Raw genomic sequence first — 14,245 nt, 5'->3', positions numbered from 1 at the left:
CAGTAGGTGCTCGGTAAGTCATTTTTTAATGAATAGCAATACTGGGTCCATTTTCTGTAGGTGTCTGTGCCCCCAGATCAGGGACCCCTTGGGGCTCACCTCACAAATGACATGAAATAATAATCCCACCAGGAGCAACAACAGCTCCTCAGAATAAGTGGGATTTTCCAAGCACTCTCCACCTGTTGCATCGGCCTCCCAGCAGGAAGGTGGACTGTGAGGGGCAGCACTGCAGTCTGCACTGTAACAAGGAGAAAGCCAAGGGCCGCAGAGAGGAGTGCCTTTCCAGTGTCACTGCTCACTTTCCCACTTTTTGGGAGACTGGGAGGCTTTTCTGCTATATTCTGGGCCTGAAGCTCCAATAGTGTGTGGATATGACTCCCTCCCTGGAGCAGGGAACCACTAAGTCACCTGTCACTTGTCACCAAGAAGACAGACTCATTCCAGCTCATTGTGCCACCTGCAGGTTGTGCTAATAGCAGGATCCTGTGGGAGACATCACACTCTCCCAACCTGGAAACAGGCGAACAGCCCACAGGTTTCCTGGAGAGGATGGTCACATGGCCTTGATCTGGCCAATCAGCATTTTCCATCCTCCCTGGCCACTGTGATTGGCTCAGGGCTGGGCACCAGCCCAATCAGGCTCCACGGAGGTCAGGCCTAGTTGCTGGAATCCTGGGAGCAGAGAAGTTCTATTTCAGTTGGGAGTTGAGGGGTGGTGATGTCAGCCTGTGGCAGTTGGTGGCTGTCTTGCTCTCATAAAGGCAGAGCCATGTGAAGATGGCACCAGTGGCAGAGCCCAGAGGTGGGGAAGGATGACTTCTGCCGATGTCTCTGAGCACCAGGTACAGCCCTGCCTGAAGCTGTCTCCCTGTTGACATCTCAGGTAAGTCATTCTCTCCTGCACTGTTTGTTTCCTTAAGTCACTTTGGTTTTCTGTCACTTAAGAACAATTTTTGACTATTCCTTCAAGCTGGCTAAATGGAGTCCCTGGAACTGCAAAAGTGTGGTGACAGGCAATGATGTGGCTAATAGACTCCAGAGGCCTCTGTTCAAACAGGGGGTTGTAAATGACAAGGGAGCGTAAACATGGCCTCAGGGAACAGATTTGCTAGTGGCAGCTCCCAGTTCCTGGATATTAGAGTGCACACACTCAGCCAGGTCTCAGCTCTGCTGTCACACCTGCTAACCCACACCTCTCCTCTCCCACGTGCCTGGCCTCGGGGCTGGACACCCCAGGGCAACTGAAAAAGCCCAGGGCTTTGTGTTGTAATTTACACAGGCTGTCTCCACTTCTGAGTGTGAGGGTGACTGGGTTCCAGGTTACAGAGGAGAAAACAGACTAGAAGGGCTCGCTGGTGAGCTGTGGGGGTGGGACCCCAAAATACCATCTGACCTATGACTTCAGAGTGGGCAGCCTCCCCACCCTCAGCCAGGATGCTTGCTAAGCCTAGGGGCTCAGAAGTCCTGCTCACTCCAGCACTCCTCCTAGAGGTGAGGGTGGGGAGGGGAGGGGAGGGGTGGGCTCTTCTCTATATAACACTCACCCCTGCAAGGGCACACGTATGACCTCACAGTCTGTCATTCCTTCCTTATGACCTGGACCTCCTTGGCCGGGCATGAGAGGCGCCTTGATGTGTGAGCACTGCAGTCCATGGGTGCATACTTGGGCAGGTGCACCATGACTGAGAGGACAGCAACACAGGTTAAGCCCCCCCATGCTCAGATAATTACATTCTGGAACTGAGCGGTGTCCAGGGGTCAGGTGGCCAATTCTGGCCTTAGGGGCAAATTCTTATCATCCAGGTGGCTGATTTTTAAGTTAAATTACACATTTGCAATCCAATAGTCAAGCCCATTTCTAAGCAGCCTCGTAGCCTCTCAGCTTTTACCCCTCGCTGGGACCATGTTCTTAGCTTCAAACTGAGTGCCATAATGGACATGAATGTGTCCTTTTCATGTGTCACCTTCAGAGTAAGGGACCGCCCAAACTCTCCTCCCTTCCCCTTGTCAACACCTCCACACAGGGAGTGGGGCAATTTTGATGCAGTTGTGCAAATGTGTGAGCTAAGGATTTAGAATGACCAGGCTAGAAGGGGCCTGCCCCACATGGCAGGGCAGGTGGTCTGGCAGGGGAGTGATGGTTCACTTGTGAAACCTCAGCTGGTGTCAGGCAGCGACAACAGACTGGCAGCCAAGGGCTCAGCTGGTGCAGAGTAAGCGGATTAAGTGTGTTCACCCAGACGCCTCGGGGATGGTGGCCCCAGACTACAACTACAGGTGAGGAAGGTGGAGGGTCCCCAGTGCCTGGACCTCCACCTTCTAAAAATCAGGATTGAGATGTGGCTTTGAAATCAGAACACTGGGGCTCAAAGCTTCCCTCACCACTTGGTCAATAATTCAAAGCAAATGAGCCTCAGTTTTCTCATGTGTAAAATGAGAACGTTGAAGCCTCTCCCTCTGAGGGTGTGGAGGGAAGTAAATGCGGTGACAGCAGAGCACAGGAGCTGTCTGGGCTGAGCCTGCACACAGGCAGGCCGTTGTTGCTGCCATGACCACTGTCTTCCAGGGCAGGGTCTGCACTCTCTCCCTGTGAAGGTCCAGACAGTAAACATTCTAGGCTTTGAGGGACCTACAGTCCCTGTCACAACTACCACCCTCTGCTGTTGCAGGGCAAAGGCAGCTCCTGCAGTAGGTAGTCCAGGCTCTCACCTCCGCTTCCTGAGTGTGTGTTCCTGAGATATAACTGTCAAATAATGTTGTTGGCTTTAGGTGTGCAGCATAATGATTTGTTACATGTACATATTGTTAAATGATCACCGCATTAAGTTTAGTTGACGTCTGTCATCACCCATAGTCACACACTATTTTCCTTGTGATGAGAAATTTTAAGAGGTACTCTCTTAACAACTATCAAATGCACAATGCAGTGTTGTTAACTACAGTCACCCTGCAGTACGTTATGACCCCAGGACTTGTTTGTCTTATAACTGGAAGTTTGTACCTTTTGATTATCTTCACCAATTTCAACCACCCCCTCCCTCACCTCTGGCAATCACCAACCTGATCTCTGTTTCTATGGGTTTCGGTTTATTTTGTAGATTCCACATATAAATGAGATCATGGGTATTAGTCTTTCTCTGTCTTATTTATTTCACTTAGCATAATACCCTGAAGGTCCATCCAAGTTGTCACAAATGGCAGGATTTCAATTTTTTAATGTCTGAATAAGATTCCATTATATACATATATATACACACATATACATATATATATGTATGTGATGCATATATATATGATGCATGTATATATGATGCATATATACATATATATACACACATATAAGCATATATACATATACACATATATATATGCTATATACACACACACACACACACACACACACACACGTATCACATTTTCTGTATCCATTCACCTGTTGATGGACACTTAGGTTGTTTACATATCTTGGTTATTGTAAATAATGATGCAGTGAACATGAGGGCACTATTGTCTCTTTAAATAGTGATTACATTTCCTTTGGATATATTCCCAGGACTGGACTTGCTGGATAACATGAGAGTTTTAATTTTAAATTTTGGGGGAGCCTCCTTACTCTTTTCCAGAGTGACGGCACCAGTTTACATTCCCACCAATGTTGCACAAGTTTCCCTTTTCCCCACACCCCCGCCAGCACTTGTTATCTCTTGTAGTTTGATGACAGCCATCCTGAAAGTGGGAGGGGATATCTCACTGTGATTTTGACTTGCATTTCCTTGATGATGAGTGATGTTGAGCGCCTTTTCATGTACCTGTTGGCCATCTGTGTGCCTTCTTTGGAAAAATGTCTATTCAGTTTCTCTGCCCACTTTTTAAATCAGATTGCTTGTTTTTCGCTGTTGAGTTGTAAGAGTTCTTTATATGTTTTGGGTGTCAACCCCTTATCAGATATATGGTCTGAAAGTACTTTCTCCCCTTCTGTCTGTTACCCTGACCACTGCTTTCTGGATGACGGGGGTCCAGGCACTTGGGAATCTCTGCTTCTCACGTGTTTCCAATGGTGGGTGGGTGAGGGCTGTGTTCTGATAAAACTGTGCATAACCGTCAGTCACTACCCCTTCTGCTAGGAGGTGACTCTGAAGAGTGCAGTGAGGGCAGGGATGTTTCCCTGAAGTCATCATTTCGATGGTCATGTGCTCTGGAACTCACATCTTCTAGCCCGGATGTGATGGGGCAATTTGAAAAGGGAGGACCTTGCAGCTAAAACACTGAGCAGGTGCTCTTGTGTCTTATTGGAAGGACCTGGAGACCAAGTTGTGTGGAACAGGGACTCCTCCAGGTCACAAGACTCAGTTCAGACTTCTGGGATGCAGAGACCTGCTCTGAGCCACTATCACTGAGGAGGGAAAGGCCTCAGGCAGGAGGGAGGAGCTGCTGGGTTTCACTTGCCCTGCTTGTCAAGTATCAGCTCTGGTGATGTGTGGCACATGGGCTTAACTTTGGGCCTGTAAAAGGAGAGGTTCCTGGGGAAGGGCTGGCTTTTTCTTCTGATTGAGGTCCTACTGTGTGCCAAGCACTGCAGTCCTCTGAGTCAGGGCTGGAAAGCCAGGCACAGAGAGATCAGGGAAACTTTCCAGGTCACACAACATTAGGCGCATCACTAGGGTCTAATGCAGACCTGACACCCAGCCCACATTCTCTCTCCTTTCCCAGGACCATCATGATCCCACATGTCAGCATCACCCAGAGAGGCCCGGGTATGGGCACTGGGACCTTCCCTGACTAACATGTCAGGAGCTTTAGGAGGGAGGACAGGACACTTCCTGAGTCCATGATGCCCACAGGCTGATCTCAGCGAGAGGCCCAGCACACGCTCTGGGCCGAACCCTAGCTCTGTCCTGAGTCACTCTGTCCTCCCCGCCTCAGTTCTTCTGCCCATATGGGGCTGGAAACAGCAGCCACTTCACAAGGGTCTAAGGAACCTCCAGGATCCTGGAAGCAGCGCCCTCACACAGGGAGCACGGTGGGGTCAGCTTCCATTGTCTCCTTATCTTTTCCTCACCTCTTTGCTGGATGAGGAGTCCCAGCAGGGCCCTGGCTTGTCCCAAGTCTCACCCCAGATCAGGGTCCAGCAGGGGGTGGTGTCCAGGCTGGACTCTGTCCTCTACCCCTTTTGGGGACCCTCGTTCCCCGCACCTTGGCTGCCTGGACACTGTCTTCCAGGGGCCTCTGTGTGCTTCACCACGCACCTGGCATTCCCCAATTCTGCGCTATTCCAGTGCCCTCTGGCCCTGGGCCTCACACCGACTCCGTGCTGAGTGGAAGTGCACTGACGGACATGCTGGGCCTCCTGGACTGTCTGGGGGAGCCCGATATCCCCATCTTGCTCATGGTCCAGAGAGACCAAAGTGGTGAGAGGGTGTGTCTCCATTCACGTGGATTTGCTCAGAGATTCTTAGCAATATGAGGGACAAAAGGATGACATGAACACAGGAGAGCGGGGTGGAGGGGATGTCAGCAGAGCATGAGGAGGGGGCGATCCCGGGCTGGTCTCATAACCCCCTCAGCCTTGGCTTTCTCCTCTTTAAAGTGGGACAGACTATTGTGAGGTGAGCGGGATCCTGACCCATGGCCAGACACTGTCCTACACTCCTAAGAGAAGCTCACTGACTCCTCGTGGAAATCTGTGGTGCAGGGACAGGCGTTATCACCCATTCCTGCAGAAGAAGTAACTGAGGCACAGAGAGGACAGGTGAGGTGACCACCCCAAGTTACACAGCCCAGGCCGTCTGGTTCCAGTGTCCAGGCTCATGGTCGGTGCCCACTCTGGGTGTCCCCCCTCCCTTCACCCTCCAGTGGGACCCACGGCCGCAGCCTCATCTCAGTGTGATTGTTCATGGGGAGCAGGGTGGGGGCACTGAGGGCCCCTTTCTCTGAGCACTGCTTTCCCAGGAGGCTCAAGGGGTTGGTTGTATTCACTGCTGGACCCCCAGGCCTGGCCCCAGGCCAGCCACCCTGCAAGGCCTGAATCAATGATTATTGAGTAAATACCTGAACATCTCCATGTACCTGCGTGGTGCCCCATTTCCTCATCTCCACAGCACACCTGGCTGCACGGCTGATACTTCTTGTCATCAGGCCTCTTCCAGGGAGAGTCAAGGGGACCAGAGCTGTTCAGCTGGGGACAGCTAGCCTCAGGGGCCCTGTGGCTGCCCCAAGCCTCTCCTGGCCTGTCCCAGGACAATCCACAGGGAGGCCCAGCCAGCTTCCAGGAACAGCAATGAGGTCCTCACCCCAGGGGTGTGGAGTAGGTGCTGAGTGACTCTGCATCTGATGGGGCCCTGGGGGTCAGGCTGCTTTCAACATCCATTCCAGGACTACACCCCTGCTGGCAGCACGGAGCTGGTCATAAAGGACACAGGCCCTGGGGCCAAGGTTATAGCAGGTCCCTGCTCCCTCTCTGTGCCTCAGTGTCCTCATCTGTAACAGAGAACTAGTAACAGGGCCATGGAGGGGCTCACTGAGACCCTCCTCTGTGGCCTTGGGTGGACACTGCCCTCCCTGTGCCTCAGTGTCCTTGTCTGTAACACAGAATTAGTAGCATTTTTCTTAGCCCCTTTGGCACATTTTTCTAAGTCACTTTCCATATTGGGCCCAGGGCTCTCACAGAGCTCACAGATTGGAGAGGAAATCAGAGTGAGGTCCCAGCCCTGGGGGTGCCAGGGGAGGACAGAGGGGCTGCAGGAGGGACTTGGAATCCAGAAGAGCTTCATGGAGGAGGTGAGGTCTGAGCTGTGTCCCCAAGGATGAGCTGTCATCTAGCTGAGGACTGGCACTGAGCAGGACCCATGTACATGGTGAATGAGGGTGTGAATGAATGAATGGGCACCCCTCTAACAGAGAGTGAGGAGGGAAGACCCCCAGGCCAAAGCAGGAAACACAGAGCACCCTGGGGGAGCAGAGGGCGGGGCTGCAGTGTGATGCCTGCCTCACCCTTTATGGGTGTCTTGCCACCACTTTACCCTGTGCTCTGGTGGATTGGGAGCCTTTGTCTCTCCTCTGCTACAGTATCCTGCTCGTTATTCCCAGCAACACCCGCCTGTGTCACCTCATTGTCCCCAAGTGGACCTGGACCTGTCTTGTGGGAGATTGCGAAGAGGTATTTGGTGTGCAGCCCAAGACAGAAGTGGGAGTGAGAGGATGATAACGACCTCCAGAGGGGATCGTGGGCTGGGAGACATCGGAGGGGTGGGGAAGGCAGAGCCTCAGGGCAAAGTATCCTGCTAGTGGTGGCTCCATCCTGAGGGGTTTCACAGGGAGGAAGCAATCATGGGGTAAAGGCAGAGCTCAGTTTGGGGCACACTGACCTGGAATAGCTCATCACAGAGACGTCCAGAGGAGCTGGATGTAGGGGACAAAGGAGCCACTGATGTCAGGGTCAGAGCCTGAGACCCAGATGAGGTGGGGCGCTGGTGCAGGGGAAGGGGCTTGAGGATGTCAACATGTTCATTCATTGGGGTCCTCAGGGTGGGGACCTTCATGTTCATTTCACAGCCACCTGGTGCCTGACAGAGCTGGGCTTAGGGAGGTCACTGAGTAGACATGTGCTGACAACCTAGATTCTCCTGTTTCCACATAAAGTCCCTGGTGTGAAGCCAGCTGGCACTCTTCAGAGTCATACATCCTCATCCCTGGGCTCTCTGTGTGCCTAGAGCCCAGTGGCACCTTACCTCCCACTCCCCACTGAAGGACCCTTTGCACACCTGCATTTCCACAAGCTATAAAACATCTTCACTTGATGTGTGTTTACCCTAGGAAAACTCATTTCCCCAGGAAGAGAGGCCTCACATCCTTCCCTTATTAAACTGGTAAAGCATTTTGTTCAGAGAAGCCCCTGACAGATCTCACAACCAACCAGGTACTTGTGCATGAATTGATCATGCAGCCCCATCCTCCTTGTGTGCACAGCACACCCCCAATAACAGACTCCACACACCTACCCTTGGTGCTCATGCAGGCACCACTTGTCTGTGGGGCCTGATGTGGCCTATAGCAGTGTCCCTATTAAACTTTCCTAAACGCTTCTGAGACACTGCTAATTCTTTACCAACCCAAGTAACTAGCCCGCCATTGTGCCCACAGCACCTGAAACAGAATTGGCTAAATTATGCAGATTGATGATGCAGGTTAATTTCTATAAAGGTGAAATCAAGGTTTACAAATAAAAGCAACATACATACTCAAGGCAGGACTAAGAACTCACACGGATAACTAAGACCCTCCAAGTGCATCCCACTGTGGCCTCAGGGCCTTTGCAGTGGCTGCTCTTTCAGCCAGTATCTCTCTCCACCTGCTTCTTAAACACCTCCAGGAATCTGCTCAAATGTCCTCCCTGACCTTATTTTTCTCCAAGGAAATTATCACCGCCAGACATTGTGTATATTTTACTTAATTTTCTCTGTGTCCCCCACCAGGCTGTCTGCTGCACTAGAATGGAGACCCGCCTGCTTCACTCCCTGCTGTGCCCCGTATCTGGAACCCGCCCAGCACACAGTAGGACCGCAGCGAATGTATGCCGGGTGTGTGATCACTGTAGGCCACAGGCAAAAGTCTTCCCAGCAGTGATGATAAGAGTCATTCGTTCTCTACTTACTGAGCCCTACTGTGTGCTGGATACTGACCTGGGTGGGAGGCATGCAGTGGGTGAGACACAGTGAGCACACACAACATGTTAGGAGGGACACAGGATTGGGGGAAGTCAGGAGTGTAGGGTGGAGGAGAGGGCCGGGTGGAGACAGTGGTGGCAGGGGAGACAGAGAGGTGGGGCCCAGGTCGTGCAGGGCTTGATGGGATGGCTCCTGTGAGGGCTTTCCCTCTGGGCAGCGGAACCACGGCTGGGTGCGGAGCAGGGGCCCGGGTCCTGAATGCTATGCAGGAATTGAAGCAGGTGTCTGCTGGGGAGATATGTGTGGAGGAGGCTGTCCCTGTAGACTGTGCAGGCAGGGAAGGCTCCTCTGAGGAGGTGACATCTGAGGGGAGCCCTTGTATGGGCCGTGTTTCCATCTTCTGTAGACTGGATGTTTTCATATGCCCTGCAGGCCTACGCAGGATATGCCCTGTTCTCAGCCACCTGGACTTGGCCTCCTGCCTCCCTTGTGTGCCCTCCCACCACGGAAGGAGTCCTTCTAGATCTAACCCACTACCTCCTCCACTGGACTTGGACCCACACTGAGCCACTGTCCACCTGCCCAACTCACCCAGAGTCAAGTCCAGACACTTGGGGGAGCCCCTCCACCCCAGAACCCAAATCCCAGTCCTGCCTGTGAAAGTGGCAGATCCTATGGCTTTGGATACTGATTCCAAACCCAAGGCCCCCTGGATCCCTCAGACCTGATTCATGATGGCTCTGATTGAGCCCCACACGTGCTCGATTGGCAAAATGCCAAATTGGTATCTGGGTGTGCAGATGCAGTGGAGGTGGCCAAGGGAGATTTTGATAAACTCAATCACGCACACCAGTGTTGTTGCTTTCTCACGGGGTCCAGGCCGGTTTGCTCTCTTGATAGGAGCAACGACAATCCACAACACTCTCCAGATCACTGAGACTGAGTGTGTGCCATCATCCATACCCCTGTCCCACATCTTGCACAGCCTCTGCTAGCTCAAATTTGGCAGCTCAGTTCTTGGTCTGGGAATCAATGGTGGGGATATTCTGGCTGAATTTTTAAGTTCTGTCAGCCAAGCATCTGCTGTGCACTCTCCTAACACTCAGTGCAGTGCTTTCAATCCCATGCGTCCAGTCCGCTTGAGAGTGTGTGTCCAAGTAAAGCAGAGTTTCACCTTTGCTGCTCCTTCACCAGAGGCCAGGTCCTGCACTGGTTTCCATTTTCTACTTTGCCTTCTCCTCCTTTCAGGTTTTGGGAGGTCTCTTTCTGTCTTCGGAAATAAGAGACCACTCTTCGTCAAGTGTCCTGAGCCAAGGCCTGGGTGAGTCGCAGTTTATCTTGCTGTGGCCATGGCAGCGAGTAAGCGAAGCTTGCACTGGTTCTCTTCCAACTGGACATCGATAAATCAACACTTTCCAGACATAACTCACAGATATGTGATTCTTATTTAGCTCTTTCATCTGTACAGCCATGGTGGGAGGGATTGTCTGAAGACTCCAGTATTGACATCATGTTGATACCTCAGGTGCAGTCTTTCAAATGGTTAATGGAATTGATTTACGTATTTTGGGATTTGTATGAAAATGAAGTTAATCTTTGAAACATACTGAATCAAGCTACAAACCAGACTTGTCATTTTCAGATACCAGTTTGTCAACTCTAAGAGAAAAATAGACAGAAACAATGTAAAATAGCAGTCCAAAGTGGTGAAGGGGACAGGTGAACCCTTTAATGTTGATGCTTTCAACAACAAGAGCAACCATGATATGAATATTGGAACCATGAAATAACCACCACTCTGGATTTCCCTTGTGCATGTGGTGCAATTTCCTACCAATGACACGTGCTGGCCAATGTTGGTAATTCAAGGGGCAACTTTTCTCTCTAGGAAAAAAGAAGGAAACTCAAACAATATATTTATATGTAGGCTTGATTCCAATAGCACCTAGAGGCATTATAGCTATGAGAAGACTGCTGCAGCTTTGCTAGTCTATGCAGAACCAGGTGCTCTTCTATCAACCATGAGAATATTTAATCATCCCATCATGTTTGGTAAAGCGATTTAACCAATCCAAGACTGAAACCCCATGATATCCTGCACCCGGGACTTGACTGAAGGGAAAAGACAATCCACAAAACATGTGTCCCTAAATGTCTATGGTGACTTTTACAGTTCATTTCAATAACTGACTTATAATAGCTACCTATACTGTCTTGAAAAACTGAGGCCTAATACATATTAAAGTTCAGTCAAAGATTCCCCTCACTTATCACACTCCCTTCACCCCAAAGAAGACATAACCCCAGCATTTTCTGAATCTAGGGGAAGGTTACCATTTCAGGCTGTGATCTAAGAATTCAATTCCAATCTATTTTAATCGAGAGTAGTTGACCATGGAGGAGCTCACATTTGTGCACTGAATGTGAGTGTGGTTGAACTCTGATTCTAGGAGGGGCTTACTCTGCTCCTACTGGATTCATTCAGCCCAGGTGCTGATGCTTTGAAATGGATGCCTGAGTGGTGGGGAGGGAAGAGAAAGTGCTTGATAGCAAGGCACAACCCTGGGAGAAGGCTTACCAGGGCTTGGTGCTTGGTGGTATTAGCAGTTTGTAATTGCCCCTTGTGATATGTGGATTCTCATGACTTGTTCCAAGAACATGAGAGCTTTTATGATCTCTGCCATCTCTTCTGTTTTAGGAGTTCGGAAACTTGGACCCGTTCTTGGAGCACTGAATTGAGTACTTTCCTCAAGTGCACGTTGATCCTCCACAGGTCTCTGCCAATATCAGTGAGGCTCAGTATGTCGAATGAATGAATTTCGAGCCTAGCATTCTATACAGAAGTCTCCATGACAGTATTCTCAATTGTAGCAGGACCACACTCATCAATGTTTTGCATCTCCCCTTAATCCGTGCATCCAGCATTTCCGCAAACTTCTCTTCGTGTCTCCCATAAAGTTGACTTCTAAAGGACTGGGAATGTCTCAAAGTAACTCAGAGTCTCACCAGTAAGCTGGAGACAGGCAGAACTTCCACTGTCTGACCTTTCAGGATCTGGAAACTGACCAGTGAACTCAGGCCATTGGGCAGCAGCAGTATCTCGAACTTACACAGCTTACAGAACAGGAGACATAACCCAAACTTCACATAGGGCAGTAGCCCTTCCATGACACTGAGCCACCAACAGGGTTTGGCCCAGTTACATTGGATCCACCAGCCACAACAAGCCACGCGGAACACACCTTTATTCCACCTGGAATTCAACCGGTAACTGCCATCCCTAAAGGTAGCTGCATCTTGTCAGAGTTGGGGGAGGGGCTGCATCAGACGAGAGTTTCCTAAGGAAAGTGCGTTTCTCTCCATTAGTGCCCCATGGTTCTTATATTCCATTCCTCTTACCTTATGTGCAGTTCTCTATACACAGCACAAATGGAGGAAGTATGTCCATGTTAACTTTATGGATTCACATGTCTTTAAACTTTATAACAGTTAACAGTACCCAAAGACCCACAAGAGGAATCTTATGTTTGCGTCATATCCATTCACCCAGAATGCATATCTGTCTGTTGCTTTTCTGCTGAAACACCCACACTCTCAGAACATAGATGCATTTGTTTCATGGGAGCTGAATTTCCTAGAAATGAAACCAATCCCAATATACACTTTACTGTCTGTCTCCTTGGCTCCTACTCTGGTTTGGCAGAGCAGCTTGTCTTTGTTGTAGGCATATGCCATTTATTCTGTTCGTAGGCCTGAATATGACATTCATTCCTCCTGATGGAAAGCTTGTAACCCTATATCATGGACTATAGACCCATTTTATTGAAAATAGTCATTTGGGTTAGGTCACGATGTGCTCTTATGAATCAATATTTATGAATATTAATGCACGCATCTGTTTTCTAAGTTCAAGTGCGTTGTGAACATGCATGCAGCGAAACTGTGTCAGAGCATGCTGAATGATCCTTGACATCATTTTGAGTATTTTCTTTTGAATTTTCTTCGTTCCTTCGGATATATGTCAGTCAACCGTAAGCTTTTGGTGTGTGAACTTTTTGTTTGCTTGTTTGTTTGTTTGTTGTTTGCTTGTTGTGCAAACACATTACGCCATGTGGCACTCCGTTTGATTAAGAGAGTCATATAAGCTGATTCGGAATATAAAGTGCTGAAACTCACCTATGTTTTCCTGCTTCCTTCTCCCATTCTTAGGACTTTGACGTCCTCTTTGCTTACTTTCCGATTATTCTTTGCAAATGATTGCACCTCTTGCATTTCCAATGATGGTTCTCTTATTTCCAGATCATCTTCCTTGTTTTCTATTCTGGGAAGGATTCTCAATCTTTCTTTTAGGATAAATTTCAAACTGCTGAATTCTTTTACGATTGGCCGGTCTGTGAAATTCTCTACATTGGCCAGTATTGTAAAGGGCAGTCTTGTGGCATAGGCTACACTAGACTGCAGCTTTTTGTCATGCAGAATTTGGCCTTTGTCTTGTCCCTGTTTCCTGTCCTGCAATGAATCTGTGGAGATATCAGCTGAAACCCCTCTGCAGGTTCTGTTGTGACAAAGTTGCTTTTATCTAGGTGCATCAAAATCACTCGGTTGATCATGAACTTTGATGAATTGAATGATAATACAGGTGCTTCTATGTCTATTGGGATTCCGCCTTCTTTGGATGCTGTGACAGAGAGGGCAGAAGGCCCAGGGGCCCATGCTGAACCAAGGCCCCTGCACCCAAGATTATGGTCTGACTTTGGGCAAATTACACAGTCTTCTTTACCATGAGATTCCTCTTCTATCCATGAAAATAACTGCCCATTGCACACAGAGTTACTTTATAAAGGACCAATCTATGGTCTTTTGCTGTTTAAGTATTAATTTTTAAACCAACTACAAATTGGCTTGCATTTAAAAGTCAACAATCTGGTTAGCATGCAGGACTTAGTGTGTGACAACCTGGACTCAGATCCTAGTTCCACATCTGTGGGCAGAGTAACCATGGCCACACCTGTTAACACGTATGTTTCAGCCTTGGCACCTTCACCCATCATATGGGGCGAGTGGGTGCACAGAAGAGACCCAGTGACAGGCAGCAGGTCAAGCACACAGCATGGTTTAGGCATGCACTAAGGACTCAGTAATTGACCTGCTCACTCTAGTAAGGGCTGCACTTGGTAGGAAGGGACTGTCTGGCAGGTCCCCTTCTACCCTATGCTATGTGAGATCCATGCTGTGGGGAGCTTGGATCTGCTCACCCAGCTGCCCTCCCGGGCCAGTGACCAGGCTGCCAGCAATCACCAGCAGGGCAGGGCCAGGAGCTGCTGTGTGGCCCCAGGGCCTCACCAGCCCCCTAGGTTGCCACTCAATATGCAGGCCACAGTATGGGAAGGTCCAGCTCATGCTGGTGGTAGCAGCCGGGCAGAGTTGACAATCCCCACCTGCACCAGGTAGAGGAGGCACTCTGAGCTCCCTGATGGCACCGGCTGCTTGTCACACACCCATGGAGACAGAAGGCTGGAGCAAATCCTCATCCATCTGACAGATGTATCAGTTCCACCGAGTACAAGCACAGACAGTTA

General features: G+C 49.8%; 1 long non-coding RNA gene across 2 annotated transcripts; it reads left to right on the top strand.

Annotated features, from left to right (window-relative positions):
• The first annotated feature begins 712 nt into the window (after positions 1–712).
• LOC140694502 (uncharacterized) lies at positions 713–11,632 on the top strand. 2 transcript variants are annotated; one of them, XR_012070133.1, is made up of 6 exons: positions 713–886; positions 5,591–5,752; positions 7,069–7,159; positions 8,475–8,579; positions 9,915–9,987; positions 11,365–11,632. It is a non-coding gene; the product is annotated as an uncharacterized lncRNA (long non-coding RNA). The 2 variants fall into 2 exon arrangements; XR_012070134.1 differs by lacking the exon at positions 7,069–7,159.
• Positions 11,633–14,245: the final 2,613 nt, after the last annotated feature.

The sequence above is a fragment of the Vicugna pacos genome, unplaced genomic scaffold, assembly GCF_048564905.1.
Source record: "Vicugna pacos unplaced genomic scaffold, VicPac4 scaffold_21, whole genome shotgun sequence".
Lineage (NCBI taxonomy): Eukaryota > Metazoa > Chordata > Mammalia > Artiodactyla > Camelidae > Vicugna > Vicugna pacos.
The sequence above is the reverse complement of the archived record's forward strand: the minus strand, read 5'-3'. Positions and strand labels throughout refer to the sequence as shown.